The sequence below is a fragment of the Peromyscus maniculatus genome, chromosome 23 (genome assembly GCF_049852395.1).
Source record: "Peromyscus maniculatus bairdii isolate BWxNUB_F1_BW_parent chromosome 23, HU_Pman_BW_mat_3.1, whole genome shotgun sequence".
NCBI classification, from domain to species: Eukaryota; Metazoa; Chordata; class Mammalia; order Rodentia; family Cricetidae; genus Peromyscus; species Peromyscus maniculatus.
In genome coordinates, this window is record NC_134874.1 from 31,065,302 (window position 1) to 31,081,555 (window position 16,254).

The following is a 16,254-nucleotide window of genomic DNA, read 5'->3' on the forward strand; positions in this document are numbered from 1 at the left end:
CAGTGGTAGGCCTGAGCTAATGGCAACGCAGCTTTCATTAATAAAGCTTCTGAATTATTATTTTATAAGTGGCTGTGGGGTCTGTGGTGCTGGGCAGGACTAGAGAAAACTTCAGCTACACATATGAAAATTTAACCTTAGTTCCCCATTTGAGAAATCTGGGATGTGAGAAAAGGCCTTGCTATCAGTACAATGCCAGATCAGGAACACTGGAGGGGCAAGCAGAGACAGAGAAGCTGTGCGTGGGCTACAGCTAACCGCTATCAGTGCTCTCCGGGGACGGAACTCAGGCCCTCACAGGCTAGGCATGTGCTGTTACTAGACTCCCACCCCAGTTGACAACTTTACTTGTAAAAACACAGGAGCATTCAGCTCTCCATCCCATGGCACCTGTGGTTCCTGTCTCACTGCATGGGGTGCTCATCTGCACCTCTCTGGTTTATTGCCTTAACTTTGTTCAGTCTGCACTGTTAGCAGAGCTTCCTAAGCTTGGCTACTCGCTAGAATCACATACACAGCATTAGGACGTACTGATGGTAGCCGCGGAGACTATCAGTTAATTAAGTAATGAAAATGTTCAAAGGCTCCAGTCCACTCCTATGTGTAGCCAAGGCTGATATTCACTGTATTACAGCCTCCCTTTACCCTCTGCTGGACTCTGCTACCCGCAAGGGCTTTGCTCTTGATCTTCATGCTCACTCCTATCCACTGTGAACAGAAGAGATGATGACAACTGATGACCAGTTCCACCACCTGGCAGAAACAGAAGTTCCATTCTACAGGCACCACAGGCACCCAGCATTCCCACACCAACACTTTGCAGCTGAATCCATGGGCCTCCTGAGGCCTTTATAAAAGAAAAGAGCCAGATCCTTCTGATAATGACATCAAGAACCTTACAATCCTGGGAACACTAAAAAGTGATTAAAGCCCAAACAAATTAAATTCAGGTTGCCAAGAGGGCAGTGGAAATAGAATTAACTGCAAGTTTCCACACAGAACAAGTTTTTACATGCCTAAGCAGATATCAGTCTACCTCTTATTGCTGCTGATTCAAATTCTGTGAATTTCTCTGGCAAAGTGCAATCGTCTCTACCATGGTATCTTCAACACCCTTCAGTGGAAAAGCCTCCTTGGTATCTAGATTTGAAAAGAGGATAAATGTCAAAGATATGCTATTAAGACCTCAGAGCTTCTATGAAACATGTATTTTCCCCTCCTTTCTGTGTCTAGCTTTAGTTGGTTAATCTTCATTGTCAACTGAGCTAAATTCAGAATCACCATGTAAACATACCTGTGTGTGTGTGTGTGTGTGTGTGTGTGTGTGTGTGTGTGTGTGTGTGGTGGTAGTAGTGGTTGTGTGTCCAAAAGTTTTAATTGAAGAGCTTGGAGAGCCACCCAGAACATGGGTGTCACTCTCCCAAGGGCTAAAGTCCAGACTTAATAAGGAGAAGAAAACAGTGTCCTTTCTTCTGTCTTCCACATGGCCAGGTGCCTCAGGCTCCTGCTGCCATAGCTGGAGCTGCTGCCCCGCTTCACTGTGAAGGACCACACCCTTAAACTGTGAGCTAAGAGAAACTTCCTTCCTTAGTCACTTTGATCAAGTGTCCTGTAACTCATCTTACTCACCTCAATTTCCAGAGGAATTAGAGTCGCCATCTCCAAGTTCCCTGATCTATGAGTCACTCTCATCTCTAATGCTTCCTTCTTTTATCCCTTGCTCATTGTACCTGTAGACCTGCTGTGCCCCTCCCTGACCCCAGATGGAGCACAGCTTTTCACTGCATCTCTGACTTTCAGAGCCTACCTTTCCCTTCACTTTCATACAAGTCCAATCAGACCGCCTCTCTGTACAGGAAACCACCAAAGATCCCCAGTCCTTAACAACAGAGACTCTGCCTCAGCTTCTCCTCACCTATGTTCCCCGTGAGGCTACTGACTGGCCACTTCCACACACTCCCACCCTAAGCTTCAAAGCCCCTTTCATGCTCTGTACATGTCTTCCATAACACACACTGACTCCTGAACCCTCAACTCCTTTGTCATTCCCATGGCTCCTCTGGCACACTCTGTTCAACTTGTATTACATGCTTTATCTCTCTGTCTCCTTGAGACTAAAACTTCAGATGAGGGAGGGCTGTGATTTAGTTAACTGTGTGATACCCATGAAGACTAAACCCAAGGCCATTCACTTAGCAGATATTTGGATGTCTTAGCACACTGTCAAGAGAGAATCTGAAGGCACAAGGCTGTTACTGGATACGTTATGAGACTATAAACTTTGGGAAACTGTCTTCTGGACATGCTGCCTACAAATTACCACAGCAGTCGGGAAATACCCTTCCTACTTTCCCTTGGCCAATCATATATTTGCAAAATTATTCTTGTAACACTAAATTTAAAAAAATGCATAAAATACACCAAATACAATATAATCAAATTGATTGAGCACATACTGACAGTTCAAAAGTAGTAACTAGATGTCTAGTATTTTCATAGGTTTCAAAAAACCACAATGTAATACAAGATGGCCATGATCTAACACAAACTGTTACCTAAGCATCCAAAAATATGGGCAAATTATCTAAAGAGTTGCTGGATAAAAGAGGACTAGAGGAATGGTGGGAGGTGTGGTTCAAGAAACATGTTTTTAAGTGGTAAGATAATCCAAATCTCACCTATGAAGGGATTCCCTGAACTTCTGGCAAGATATGTTAGATTGTAAAGGAATATGAAAGCAAATACTTGACTAAAAATGGATGGAAGAACAGAACAGATAACATATGCAAATGGTAAAAACAAGTACATGAAAAATGCTTGGCCAGTCAAAACACCTGATGTCACAGACAGAAACTATGAAGGGAGGGAAGGGGAGGGAAGGGGAGAAAAGGGGAAGGATGAAGGGGGAGAGGAGTGGAGTAGAAGGGAGCCCCCTGACACCCATCATGATTGATAGAGAATGAAAGGGGAGAGAAGGGGAAGGATGAACATGTCAATGAGAATGTGGTGTGACTGATCTCACACAATGCAGAGGATGTGAACCATGCATGCCTATGGAGAATCCTAAAAACAGGGTTAGAACACCTGCCTGGTAGGCTGGATGTTACTCCAAAGCACAAAGGAACTTTTAAAATTACTACTTTATCGATTGACCCCACTTTTGTTTTTATACCCAAAAGAAATGAAAGTGAGAAACCAGAAAATATCTGCATGAAAAGGATGTTCACAACAGAATTATCCAGCAGACCAAGGTGGGCCAGTCCAAGTGTTTGTTAAAAAGGTAAATGCATGTGGTAGACATGCATACAGTAGAACACTGTACAGCTTTAGAGGACCACCCTGACATGTTTTCCAACATTTATGAACCTTAAAGATGTTACACCAAGGGAAATGAGTCAACCATAAACTCAAACATACTAGGATTTCACTATTTTTTTTTTTGATTTTTCGAGACAGGGTTTCTCTGTGTAGCTTTGCGCCTTTCCTGGGACTCACTTGGTAGCCCAGGCTGGCCTCGAACTCACAGAGATCCGCCTGCCTCTGCCTCCCGAGTGCTGGGATTAAAGGCGTGTGCCACCACCGCCCGGCAAGGATTTCGCTCTTATGAGTCAGGCAAATTCAGAAAGTGAATCTGAAATAGAGAGCAGAACAGAAAGCAAAGTGGTGTTGGGGGGGGGGGACTGCTGCCTGTGGAGATAGAGGGTCTGCCTGGGGGGAACAAAAATTGGAACTAGGTGCTAGTGAAGCATGCATTACAGTATGATAATATTTATTGCCGTTGATACTTTTGGTAGTTTTTTCTTATTTTACCATAATTTTTAAAAATTAAAAGAAATGTCAATGAACACAACAAAGTTTATCTGTGTCAGTCACTCCAGATTTACTGCTTGGGGCCACAGACCAAACGCTCTGATCTGCTGCTGTTTGGCAGAGGACACCAAGTTTAAGCATGTTAGTTATGGACCCACACACAGCCAAGTCATGCATATACAAGTGCAATTGGAGATGACCACAGACAGTGAGAAGCGATGCATTCCCTGCACAGCTAACCTCATCACACCACAGTGGTGCATGTCTTCCTGTCCAGCATCCTTGAAGACCACTAAATCTTCAATCTACATTAAAGTAGATAAAGGGTAACTAAGAAAATGGCTAAGTGTAGTCATTACTAAATTAAGGCGGTATATTATATAACATTTTTCACAACATGAGGTTAGTGGAGGAAAAGCGTTTTACATCCATGAACTTACTTCCTCCCTGCTGTGTTATCTCTTAGAGTCTGTTCTGCAGTCTCTAGGAGGTAAAAACACAGAGGTGACAAAACACTTTATATTTCTACCCACGACATACTTACACAAATTTTACAAGTGGACCCCAAAGAAACAGTCAGTGAGATGGCTCAGTCCCTGTTCCCAAGCCTTAAGGACCTGATCTCCAACCCTGGGACCCTGGGACCCACATGGTGGAGGGAGAGAAAGGATTCCTGAAACTTGTCCTCTGACCTCCACATGAACACTGTGGCTTACATAGAGATCCACATGTAAGTAAGTAAATAAACAAATCCAGCATTCTTCTGCTGTTCCTCAGCACTGACGACCTGTCCACATAGCTTGCAGTATAGGAATGGCTGTAGAGATCAGGTGTCACCAATTCTGCCCATAATTCAAAGGGCTCCTCTTCTTGGGTGCCTTGTAAGCCAAAATCCATAGAACTTTGAATTATGGATTTTCAGTTTATAAGTCAATGTCAACATTTATCCTTCCTCCCCTTCATACCAAATGATAGTCAACTTTCCAGATTCACACCTCTTCTCTCTACAACTACAGCCACATCCATGTCAAAGGCTCTCATCAGCTCATATATGTACTACTGCAAACTTGGATGATGGGACAGTTTGTAGGTGGATGGTGGCAGATGCATAACAATATGACTATATTCGGCCTTGCTGAATGGTACACTTACCACCAAAGTGGCTAAAATGGTGAATTTTATACTTTACAATCATCTTTGCAAGAAGGAATGTTTCTTTTTAAATTGAGAGAACCCCAAATACTAGTAAGAAAGGAATAATTCAAGCTTCTATTATTGGAAGTATAAAATGGTATAGCCCTTGCAAAAAACATTAGTACTAGAGTGATGAAAACAATTATATTCCTGAAGACTCCAAATCTAGATATATGACAGGTGTCAATCAAGAGAATGGAGACACAATGACAGTTTGTTAATAACTAAATATTATACAACACAAAAATCACTGATAGCCGGGCGGTGGTGGCGCACGCCTTTAATCCCAGCACTCGGGAGGCAGAGCCAGGTGGATCTCTGTGAGTTCGAGGCCAACCTGGACTACCAAGTGAGTCCCAGGAAAGGCGCAAAGCTACACAGAGAAACCCTGTCTCGAAAAACCAAAAAAAAAAATCACTGATAAATAGGAGAGAAATCTCAAAAGCATCATGGTGAAAAAAAATCACAGAAAAGAAAACATACTTATGTTGAAGCTTACCTCAAAACACAAGAGACAAAGACAGACAGAATTTCAGAGAGACAAAAGTGTGACAGTGAGCACTCGCAAACGCTACCTCCAGCAGCAGGAGGAAGGCACCATGAACATCCCCTTTCTTCTCCAACAGATATGCAGTGACTTCATGGAGCTGACACTTTTGTGTAATCTAGAAAATCAAGAAAGCACTCCTGTAGATTCTGTTTACAAGTGCAAAGAGTACAGCACACAAAACACACCCAATGCTCATTAATGACCCTGTGTCTGTAGCATTTAGTGCAGTGCAGCATGGAGAGCCTGTCTTATATTGAACCCATCTGGCAGTTCTACTTTCAAGAAATTCATTGCTTTGTTTGTTTATTTTCCAAATTTGTTACACATCTGAATGAGGTGCATCCCCTGAAGAAAAGCCAACACACATAAACAAACAATAATGCTATAAACTGCAAAGTGTCAGCTATAATTCTATAGAGAGCATTCAGAACAAAATAAAAAGAGTAGATATTAACTTATGGGGTTTTAGTAAAAATTAATAAACTAAGAAATCTAAATCAGTAAAAATAATTTTAAGTACATTCATAAATAAGAGAGGGAAAGTACAGAAAATGAAATCCAGCAAATACTAGAGAAATACTAAAGTGTCACTGTGATGGGCAGGCTCACAGATCATCCATTTCTTTTTGCACTGCTGTGTTGAAATGTCCTTACAGAGACAGGGCATGGGATGCACACCTCTGTAACCAAAGCACTCAGGAGACAGAGGTAGGATCTCTCAGTCCCAGGCCAGCCCGCTCTACATATCAAGTTCCAGGTTAACCAGGGATACACAGTGAGACTGCCTTAAAAAACAAAAAAAAAAGTTTATAAAACCTCACCAAAAGACACAAAAGGCATTCTAAAAAGCCAAGTATTTATGAATGTGAAGTATCAGTGCCACAGAGCTGTCAATTCTCTCCACACTGGTGCAATTTGCATTTCATAGCCAAAGCTCCAGAAAGTCTCTAGAGAAACTTAGTATTGTGATTCCTAAGTGACTCAGGGCTGGGAAGAGGCAGGGAACTGCTGGAGTATTATCAAGACAGGAAGGGGACATGGTTTTCTCCAAACAATAAGCCTTCCTGTAAAGCTGCATTGACTAATATGTGGTACATATGTAAGGAACAGACAGGAACCACACACAGATCTGTGCATGTATAGAGCTTAAAATAACACAGCATGGTGTTAATAATCAGTAAGAGGGGGTGTGCTGGCTAGTTTTATGTCAACTTGACCCAAGCTAGAGTCATTTGAAAGGAGAGAACCTCCATTGAGACAATGCCTCCATAAGACTGGGCTGTAAGCAAGCTTGTAGGCCATTTTCTTAGTCAGTGATTGATGGGGGAGAGCCCAGCCCACTGTGGGTGGTGCCATCCCTGGGCTGGTGGTCCTGGGTTCTAAAAGAGAGAAGGTTGAGCAAGCCATGGGAAGCAAGCCAGTAAGCAGCATCCCTCCATGGCCTCTGCATCAGCTCCTGCCTCTGGGATCCTGACCTGTTTGAGTTGCTGTCTTGATGTGATAAAGAGTGATGAGGAAGAATAAGTCAAATAAACTCTTCTCTCTCCAAGTTTCTTTGGTCATGGTGTCTCATCACAGCAATAGTAACCCTGACTCAGACAGAGAACCAGCAAAATGTTTCAGTGGCTAAAGTTGCTGCCTGGAAGCTCATGACCTGAGTTCAATTCCGATCTGCCATGGTGGAAGGACTCCTGAGAGTTGTCCTCCGGCTTCTACATGTGCACTGTGGCACATTAATGAACACAAACACACACACACACACACACACACACACACGTATATATGTGTGTGTATGTGAGTATATATATATATATGTATATATATACATACATATATATACATATACAATGATAATAAAGATAATTTTTAAGTCAGTGAGGAAATATAAAATGTCATAAGTATGGGCCATTTAGCATTATGTAAGGAAAAAGACATTTTTTCTTGACCCGCCTATAGATGGATTAAAGCTAAAATATAAGATGTTAAATTATAGAAGTTAGAAGGGAATCCTTTTGTGTCATTAAAAGAGGAACACACAAGCTTAACCCTGAGAGGAGTAATAAATCAAAACAGAAGCAAAGCCATGTCAAAGATGCATCAGACAGAAGGAAGAAGCACTTTAAATCTAGTCAGCAAAGAAAAGGGGATGAAGAAACCAGACACAATGTCTAGGGTGAAGAAGGGCAAAAGCCATCAGGAAAACAGAACCAAGGTGAGTACCCACCAGTGACACCATCATACTGTCACAATGAAACATACTAAATATATTGAGTGGAAATGTTTCTTAATTGGTTATGAAATTAGGACTCATCAAGGCTGTGGGGAAATGACACGCATCAAAAATGCTGATGAGAACAGAAACTCTTAGGAATACTGGAAATACCATCACTTAGCTACTGTAGCAGGCATGGCCAACCTGAGGTGCACAGGCCATGTGCATCCCAGAACACCTATGAATGCAGCCCACACACATGTTTAGAAGTCATATGATATCAAAGGATAGATCACACCTGAGGAAAGTCCATTTCTAGTGGAAAGTCATACAGGCATATGAACATATACACAAAGATATACACTTGTAGCTCTGATAATAACAGCAAAACACAACAACAAACTTGGAAGCCTCTAAACAGTTCTCAACAAAGAAAAAAATCAAATTGGCAAATTTCCTTTGGTGGAAAATTCTATCATCATTAAGATGGACAAGACAGACTTGAAAACATAAGATCAGCTAATTAAAAACTAGACAGAAGCCAGGCAGTGGTGGCACACACCTTTAATTCCAGCACTCGGGAGGCAGAGGCAGGTGGATCTCTCTGAGTTCAAGGTCAGCCTGGTCTATAAAGTGAGTTCCAGGACAGACTCCAAAGCTACACAGAGAAACCCTGTCTGGAAAAAACAAAACAACAAAACAAAACAAAAAAGCAGAAAAATGATTAGCAATAAGACATGTACCTTTTGACACCATTAATACAAATTTTAAAGCATGTAAAGCTATCATCCATAAACCATGAGTTGAAGGGCAAACACCCAAGTATTTGGTCTCAGAGGAGAGAGGGGAGAAATGTTGTAGAATACTATTTTAAGTGATGTTACTTTTGTTTATGTTGCATTTGTTTAACTCTGTGAAGTTGTGTTTCTTTGCCTGTCTAATACACCTGATGGTCTAATAAAGAGTTGAACAGGCAATAGCGAGGCAGGAGAAAGGATAGATGGAACTGGCAGGCAGAGAGAATAAATAAGAGAAATCTGGGAGGAGAAAAGATCAACCAGCATGAGGAGGAGGACTCCCGGCCAGCCACCCAGCTACACAGCACGCCATGGAGTAAGAGTAAGCTTTACAGGAGTGAGAGAACAAGAAAAGCCTGGAGGCAAACAGTAGACAAGCTAAGTAAAGAAAAGCTGGCAAAAATCAAGCCAAACTAAGGCCAGGCATTTATAATTAAGGATAAGCCTCCATGTGTGATTTATCTTGGAGCTGGGTGGTAGGCCCCCCAAAAGAGCAATGAGTAAAAAACAACCAACAACATTTTGGTGAACCAGTGTGGCACTCGAATTTCCATAGGGCCTGAGAAAGCTTGAAAAAAAATACATCTCCTTTAAGAGTTTTGGCCAGTTTATGTTAGCCAGTGAGCCCTTGAGCAGTCAGTATGAAGTTAAGTAGGAACAAACTAAGTATGCCTGGCACAGTGATAGCATCATCATTTTAGAGCTCTAAGGTTGAATGCAGTTCTGAACACAAACCTCTGACTGGGCTCATGAGTTTCAGCCTGGCTTTACTGACCCAAGAAGTGAGCCCAGCCAGCTGCCAAAGCTGCGGGCAGAGGTCCACGCTGCTTAGCAGTTTAAAGTTTGTTCATGTGGTTAAAAAGGCTAAAAAATATGAAATAAAAGAGGTCCAGATGGAAAAACCTCTAAACAGGTTACAGTGTGTTTAACAATATGCATAGGCTTAAGAAAAAGGTATATTTATAGAAAAAATGAATAGTTAAATAATAAAGTCTTTAAAGAGAGAAAAAAGTAATATAAAAAAGAATAAGCCACCAAGAGGTGGGAAATTCACAAGGAGTCTATATCCTGTATGTTATTGTGTTGATTTTTAACTTTTTAATTGTTGAAAAGCAAAGGACAGCTGCTGATAGACATGGGACTGTGAACAGGACTGCAAAATTGAGCCAATCTAGATACTTTAGAAATGCCTTAACTTTAAAAAAGAAGTCAAAAACTGTATTTATCAAATGGAAATCCAAAATGCTTTGGAGTTTTGTTCCCACAGGAGATAAGAGGTTATGGAATCATTCAGGGTTAATATGGATCAGGTTTGATCAGGCAAGACCTCCTGAATCTTGACAGGTGATATCAATCAGCAAAGGTTACAGCTGTTCTTCCCAGTACTTGGCCATTATCTCAGATTTTCTCTCTAGGACCCTAAAGATGCTTTGTCCACAGACAGCAGGAAGCAGTTTGAAGAAAACTATGTCCACATTCTCAAGAGATTGGGAGGTGTGGATGTTTTCTGCTTTTTTGGTGGGTTATGGATGTTTGTTATCATTTAGATGAATATAGAATAATGATACAAATTTAAAGTTATGTTGTTACACTGTATATATGTTTTTAGTCTTATTTAAAGGATTTTTGTATGTTGATAAAAATTTAAGATTATTTTTTACAACATATTGTATGTATGTTTTTATTTTTGCCTGACATATTGTGCCTTTGTAGTTCTTTGGAAATGTAGGGTGAAGTTTTAGTTTTTGAAAGCTATTATTATCAACTACATAGGATAATCAGGAAACATAGTTTAGTGGTTAGTCATTTATAACAACCAAAATTGTAGATATATTAGGTATGCTTTCCAGATCACATAGAGATATATTTCAAATAGACAGATGGTCTTCAAACCTTTCAGAGACCTACAGAATATGGCATTTAAAAAGTTTTGTTAACTTAGGGCTTTTCATGACAATGATTCACATCTGCTCCTGGCTACAGCAATTTACTTCAGAGATGATGGGCATCCAAGAAACTCCTTATGGAGTTTGTTTTCAATGTTGCAAAGTTAGCCATTGGGCAAAGAAACTGCTCTTGCCTTGACTGCTTGACAGTATGCTATATAAACTGGACATGCAAGACCCACAGGAAAGTGACCACTGAACTTTGCCAAAACAAGGAGGGATGGTCCTTTAGGGTTCCTGCTTCACAGAAGAGTCTGCCAGACACTCTGCAGGACACAGAGTAAAGTGACTGATGAATGTTGCCAAAACAAGGTAGGACAGTACAAAATTCCTGCTTCACTGAAAAGTCTGCCAGATATTATCGGCCTGTAGGCTGAAAATGGATGCCCCAATGTTGCAGAGAAACTCTGGGTGACGGCCCAGGAAGTCAGATATCTCTTGTCATTTCTAGAGCTTTTGGAAGTTGTTTGCAATGCCATACTTGTTTACTTAAATAATTTTATATCCTTCTAGGGTCTTTGATGGAATTGAAGACTAGATAGTTATAATTGCAGTTTTCCTTAGATATGATAGTAAGTAATTTAGGTATAAAACTTTGGAGTCACTAAGATGGATGGATGGTGGAGTGCTTTCTCTGAATCTGCTAAATGTAAATGGACTGAATATTGTAAATGAATTCTTATTTGATAATTGTTTTTGTTGTATGTAGTTATACTAAAAATAAAACCTTTATTTTTATTTAGACAGAAAGGGGGAAATGTTGTAGACTATTATTTTAAGGTGTGTTACCTTTATTTTGTGTTTGCTTATCTCTGTGAAGCTGTGTTGCTGTCCCTGTGTAAAGCACCTGATGGTCTAATAAAGAGCTAAATGCCCAATAGTGAGGCAGGAAAGATAAATAGGCAGGGCTGGCTGGCAGAGAGGGTAAACAGAAGGAGAAATTTGGAGAGAGAGGAGAAGAGCCAGAGAAGAAAAAGGACTCTAGGGGCCAGCCACACAGCTACACAGACAGTCATGGACTAAGAGTAAAATTTACAGAAGTAAGAGAAGAGGAAAAACCCAGAGACAAAAGGTAGATGGGCTAATTTAAGTTAAGAAAATCTGGCAAGAAACAAGCCAAGCTAAGGCAGGGCATTTATAATTAAGAATAAGCCTCTGTGTGTGATTTATTTGGGAGCTGGGTGGCAGACCCCCCAAAAGAGAAAAATAACATAGAAAGGTGCTTTATCTGTAATATAAGTAAGGAGAAGTTGGAACTGAAATTTACTTGGTGGGTACATAAGGAGTTGATACTGTGCACATCTCTCAGTTCATGAAATATTTCATAATTCAATATTTTAAAGTATGGAGGCAGCAGAAAGTGGATGCAGAAAGCACAGGTTACTGTTTGTTAGCAGCCAAAGGAAAGAAGACATAATGTTATATCTAAATTTTAAAGGGAAGTATACTAGCCTCATAATGCACACCTGCATACACAAACACAGTCACTGTCTAGGTCTGTCTCTTTCACTCATTCACTCAGAAGCAGAAGAAAACAAGGAAGAAATCAAGGCAAGAAGTACGCTGAAGCAACTGGACTGTTATTAAGCCTGCTGCACTTCATGGTATACCAGGACTATTTAACCTTCACATTGTCTGCAGACAGGACCTTGCCAAGTTCCACTTTTCAGGCTTAATTTGCTAGTTAGAATCTACATAAAACCTGAATCATTGCAGGGAGGGCCAAGTGCTGTTTAAAAGCAGTTGACTGTAGCAGTGACAACTCCAACATGGGTGCCAGCACTTACTACTTCCCAGTTTCTGCAAGGAATTGCACACCTGGGTCCCTGCACACACCTGGAAAGGGGAGGCTGCTGGGAAAGTCACATTTGTCTTGTGTGTGTGGCAGGCCTTACCTGAATGGTTTCCTCCAGACAGTAGCACTTGAGGACTTGCAGCGTCTCTATGACTTGGTCTGGACTGAACTGACACAGCAGCTCGATGAACCGCTCTGTAACACAAGGCGGTATCTGCAGCAGTTCCTGATTGACATGAATGCCCTCGCTGAAAGCAAAAGGCAAGAGAGCACATCTACAGTCAAAGGCAAGGGGCACATTGTGCTAAAACTAGACCACCTTTTACGGGATAAAAATATGACTCAAAATGCCTATTGCGTTTGGAGTACTCAGCTGAACTATGCCATATATAATAGCAGAAGCATAGAATAGGTCATTGTTCATATGGAACAATTAGCAAAAGTTAAACTTTGTCCTAAAAGAAGTAAGATCCAGTTCAGCTTAAACAATGAGAACTATGAGTTGCTATACTTAACAAATCGCCCTCAGTCTGAGCTACTGACTCTAGTATACTTCCCTTCCAGCTCCAATGACTCCACTGTGCTGGCTAGTTTTTTTTATAACTCAACACAGGTTATGGTCCTTTGGGAAGTTAGCTGAGACAAGGCCCCATCAGACTGGCCTGTGGAAAGGCCTATGGGGCACTTTCTTGAATAATGATTAATGTGGGTGGGCTCATCCCATGTGGGCAGTGTCATCCTGGCTGGTGGTACAGGACCATTATAAGAAAGCAAGCTGATACTCTGCCAGAACAGCCTGACTCCTACTCATTCTTCATCTCATCCTTAGACACAGGTGACTGTAGCTTCTACCCCTCGTCAAAGACGCTATTCTTTTACAGCAAATGGAGACCATCACAGAGAACCACAACTGGTCACACTGCAGAGACCAAAGATGGCAGGGAATCCAGCCCCATCTACATACATCTACATTACAGTTTCTGCATCAGTGACTCAAAGAACATTGTGGGAAAGGGGGCAGAAAGAGTATAAAAGCCAAACTACCAGGAAGTGTCTTGTGAAACAGTTCTCCTAGAAACAGTTACATGAAGAGTGAAACAGTGGCACAAAGGACATGTAAATATGGAAGGGGAACTGAATGCAAGGTTCCACCCCGCGGCAAAGAATGACAGGCATCTACTGACTGCTGGGAGGAGGAGAATTAGCCTCTCCAGAGATGAGCCCCTCATTGGTTGTCCAATGCAGACTGGTCAGCCCTGAAACCACATACACACAAACAACAAAAATGGACTCAGCAGGTCCCTTTGCATACAAACATATTTATACATTTATGTATGTAACAAGTATAATCAGAGAAAAAGAGGCTATCAACTTGAGAGTAAGGGACCAGCAAGAGAGTGGTTCAAGGGAGAAAAGGGATAGAGAAATAATGAAATTCTCTTTCAATTAAAAACATTAAGAAATTAAATTTTATAATAATTTTTAATAGCAAGCTGAGAAAGCCATGATGCCAAGTTGGTAAGCAGCAAGCCTCATGGCCATTGCTTCAATTCCTGCCTCTAGGTTCCTGCCTTGAGTTCCTGGTCTGACTTGCCTGAATGATTTAGTACAAGCTTTTAGCTGATTTCTACAGGATGATTTAAGTGCCAATTTGATGATATTCTTTTACTCTTCCTTGCTATATGCTTAACAAACTTACTTGTTGGGAATCATTCTCCATGATAGGACTGGCATGGAAAAGGCTGGTCTACTCCCTCTCTGCACTCTAAAACTGTATGTGAGCAGGCCAGCCTAGATTGTTCCATGGCTTTGTGAAAAGGTTTCACAACCTCCTTCAGTACTTGCTTTAACAAGTTGGGGTCACTAGGCCAACCAAATCTGTCTGCTTGAAAACTCTTTGTACCCCCTCACCAATCCTTAGATGTGGTGGCAAACCAATGAGTACTTTTTATACTTGGATTGAGAACTCAGCTGTTTCACTCAATGTAAACTTTTACACACAACTGTAAACTTGTTTTTTTCCATAGCTTTCTCTCAGATTAACTTGCTTCACAAGTCCTTAAGGCTGAAGTTTTAGCTTTACTTTAGTTTATGTTGTATTTGTTTAACTCTGTGAATCTGTGGTTGTGTCTGTTTAAAACACCTGATAGGCTAATAAAGAGCTGGATGGCCAATAGCAAGGCAGGAGAAAGGGCAGGCAGGGTTAGCAGACAGAGAGAATAAAAGGAAGGAGAAATCTGGAAGGCAGAAGAAGTAGCCAAAGGAGGGGGAGGACTGCAGGGGCCAGCTACCCAACCAGCCAGCCAAACATCCAGACAAGGAGTAAGAAGGACAGAAAAGGTATAGAGGTATAGAGAAAGATGAAGGCCCCAAGGCCAAAGATAGATGGGATAATTTAAAATTTAAGAAAAACTGGCTAGAAACAAGCCAAGCTAAGGTTAGTCATCTAAAAGTAAGAATGAGACTCCATGTGTGATTTATTTGGGAGCTGAGTGGTGGTCCCCCAAAAGAGCAAAAACAACCAAAAGCATTTTGGCTAGAGTAAAACAAAAGCAAACAACAACAATACGCATTCCATGTTAGAAATCCCACAGCTAGTCCTGGGCCATCAAAGCAGGTGAGCATGTCAGTCTTCCTAAAAAAAAGGCCTTCTCAGCCTCTATTCTTCATTCATGTTGTCACACTTGCTGATTTGGATTCAATTAGACTCACAAGTGTTTAACTGGCTATCTTCCCTATTTCCTTCTTAGAACAGCTTTTTCTATTACGATGCTAAGATGGTTACCATTCTATCAATCATTCCTTAAATAGTCTCTAAAACAGAATCAAATCAAAGCATCTGTATTGCTTTATAGCCTTGCCCTACACAAAGGTGAGTTGTGCACAAGACAGCAGTGTGGAAGGAGGAGGACACAGACACACAAAGGGAGGGATGCATATGGTGGTGTACCCTCTGAGCTGCCCAGTACTGCTCAGAGGTAAAGAGACAGCAGGAACAGGAGGAAGGAAGCCTGTGAAGCTGGACAGATGGGCCAAGTCTGCTCAACAAAAGCTGGATTTTGCTGTGGATAATGGGAACAAAAAGAAGTATAAGAAAGGAGGGTGACAAGTGCATGCTTTGCTCACTGAGGTGGAAACAGGTGTGATGAGGGAATGAGGGTGTGTACATAAGCATCTCATACTTAAGGGACATGGGAGAGGGGAGTTTGTAGATTTCAACTGCTTATTTTGATATGGTCTCTTACCAGGTTGCCCAGGCTGGTCTCAAATTTGTGGGCTCAAGTGAGCCTCTGGCCCTGGCCCCCAAAGTAGCCCACACTACACATAGATACCATCATGGCTGGCTTTGTAGATTCTAAGGACTGTCTGATTCTGGGCAGTATAATTAAGAAGATGGGATGGCAGTGAGTCAGAAAGTGAAACTAGATCATCTCTGAAGATCTGACCGAAGCCCATGATAACTGCCTGCACATCAGCCTGGGCCTTCCAGTAGAAAGGGGGTTCTTCGATGGCAGGGCTCTGTTGTCCTCTCCAGCTGATATCCCATGCCAATTATCAAGCTCAGCAGACTTCAGCTAAAATTACTAAATGATTTAATGAGTTGATAAAGCCATTTGCTAAGAAATAAAGTGAAGGGAAAGGTCTGAGCTAGAAAAATAGTAACCACAGCAATATCCCTGTAAATACTGAATGAAGAAATAAATGTGTGTAGGTTACACATATGGTGGGGAGAATGAGGAGAGAGAGGCAAGGAGATGATACTACAATTTAAAATGTTGAATATGGACTTCGGGCAATATACTAGCCAAGGGGAGACAAGGCTGACAAGGCTGACCACGCTGACAAACGTATTTCCCACTGGGAACTCACTCAAGAGGGTTGTATTTTTATATGGAAAAGTTCAAGAGCATCTATCATGTTCTAATCTTTAATTTTGAGATGCCCCCATT

The 16,254-nt window shown here is 41.4% G+C and overlaps 1 pseudogene; it reads right to left on the bottom strand.

Moving 5' to 3' along the window:
- Positions 1–1,039: 1,039 nt before the first annotated feature.
- The window catches only part of LOC107399641 (vacuolar protein sorting-associated protein 8 homolog), a 43,729-nt pseudogene continuing 28,514 nt past the window's right edge, over positions 1,040–16,254 (bottom strand).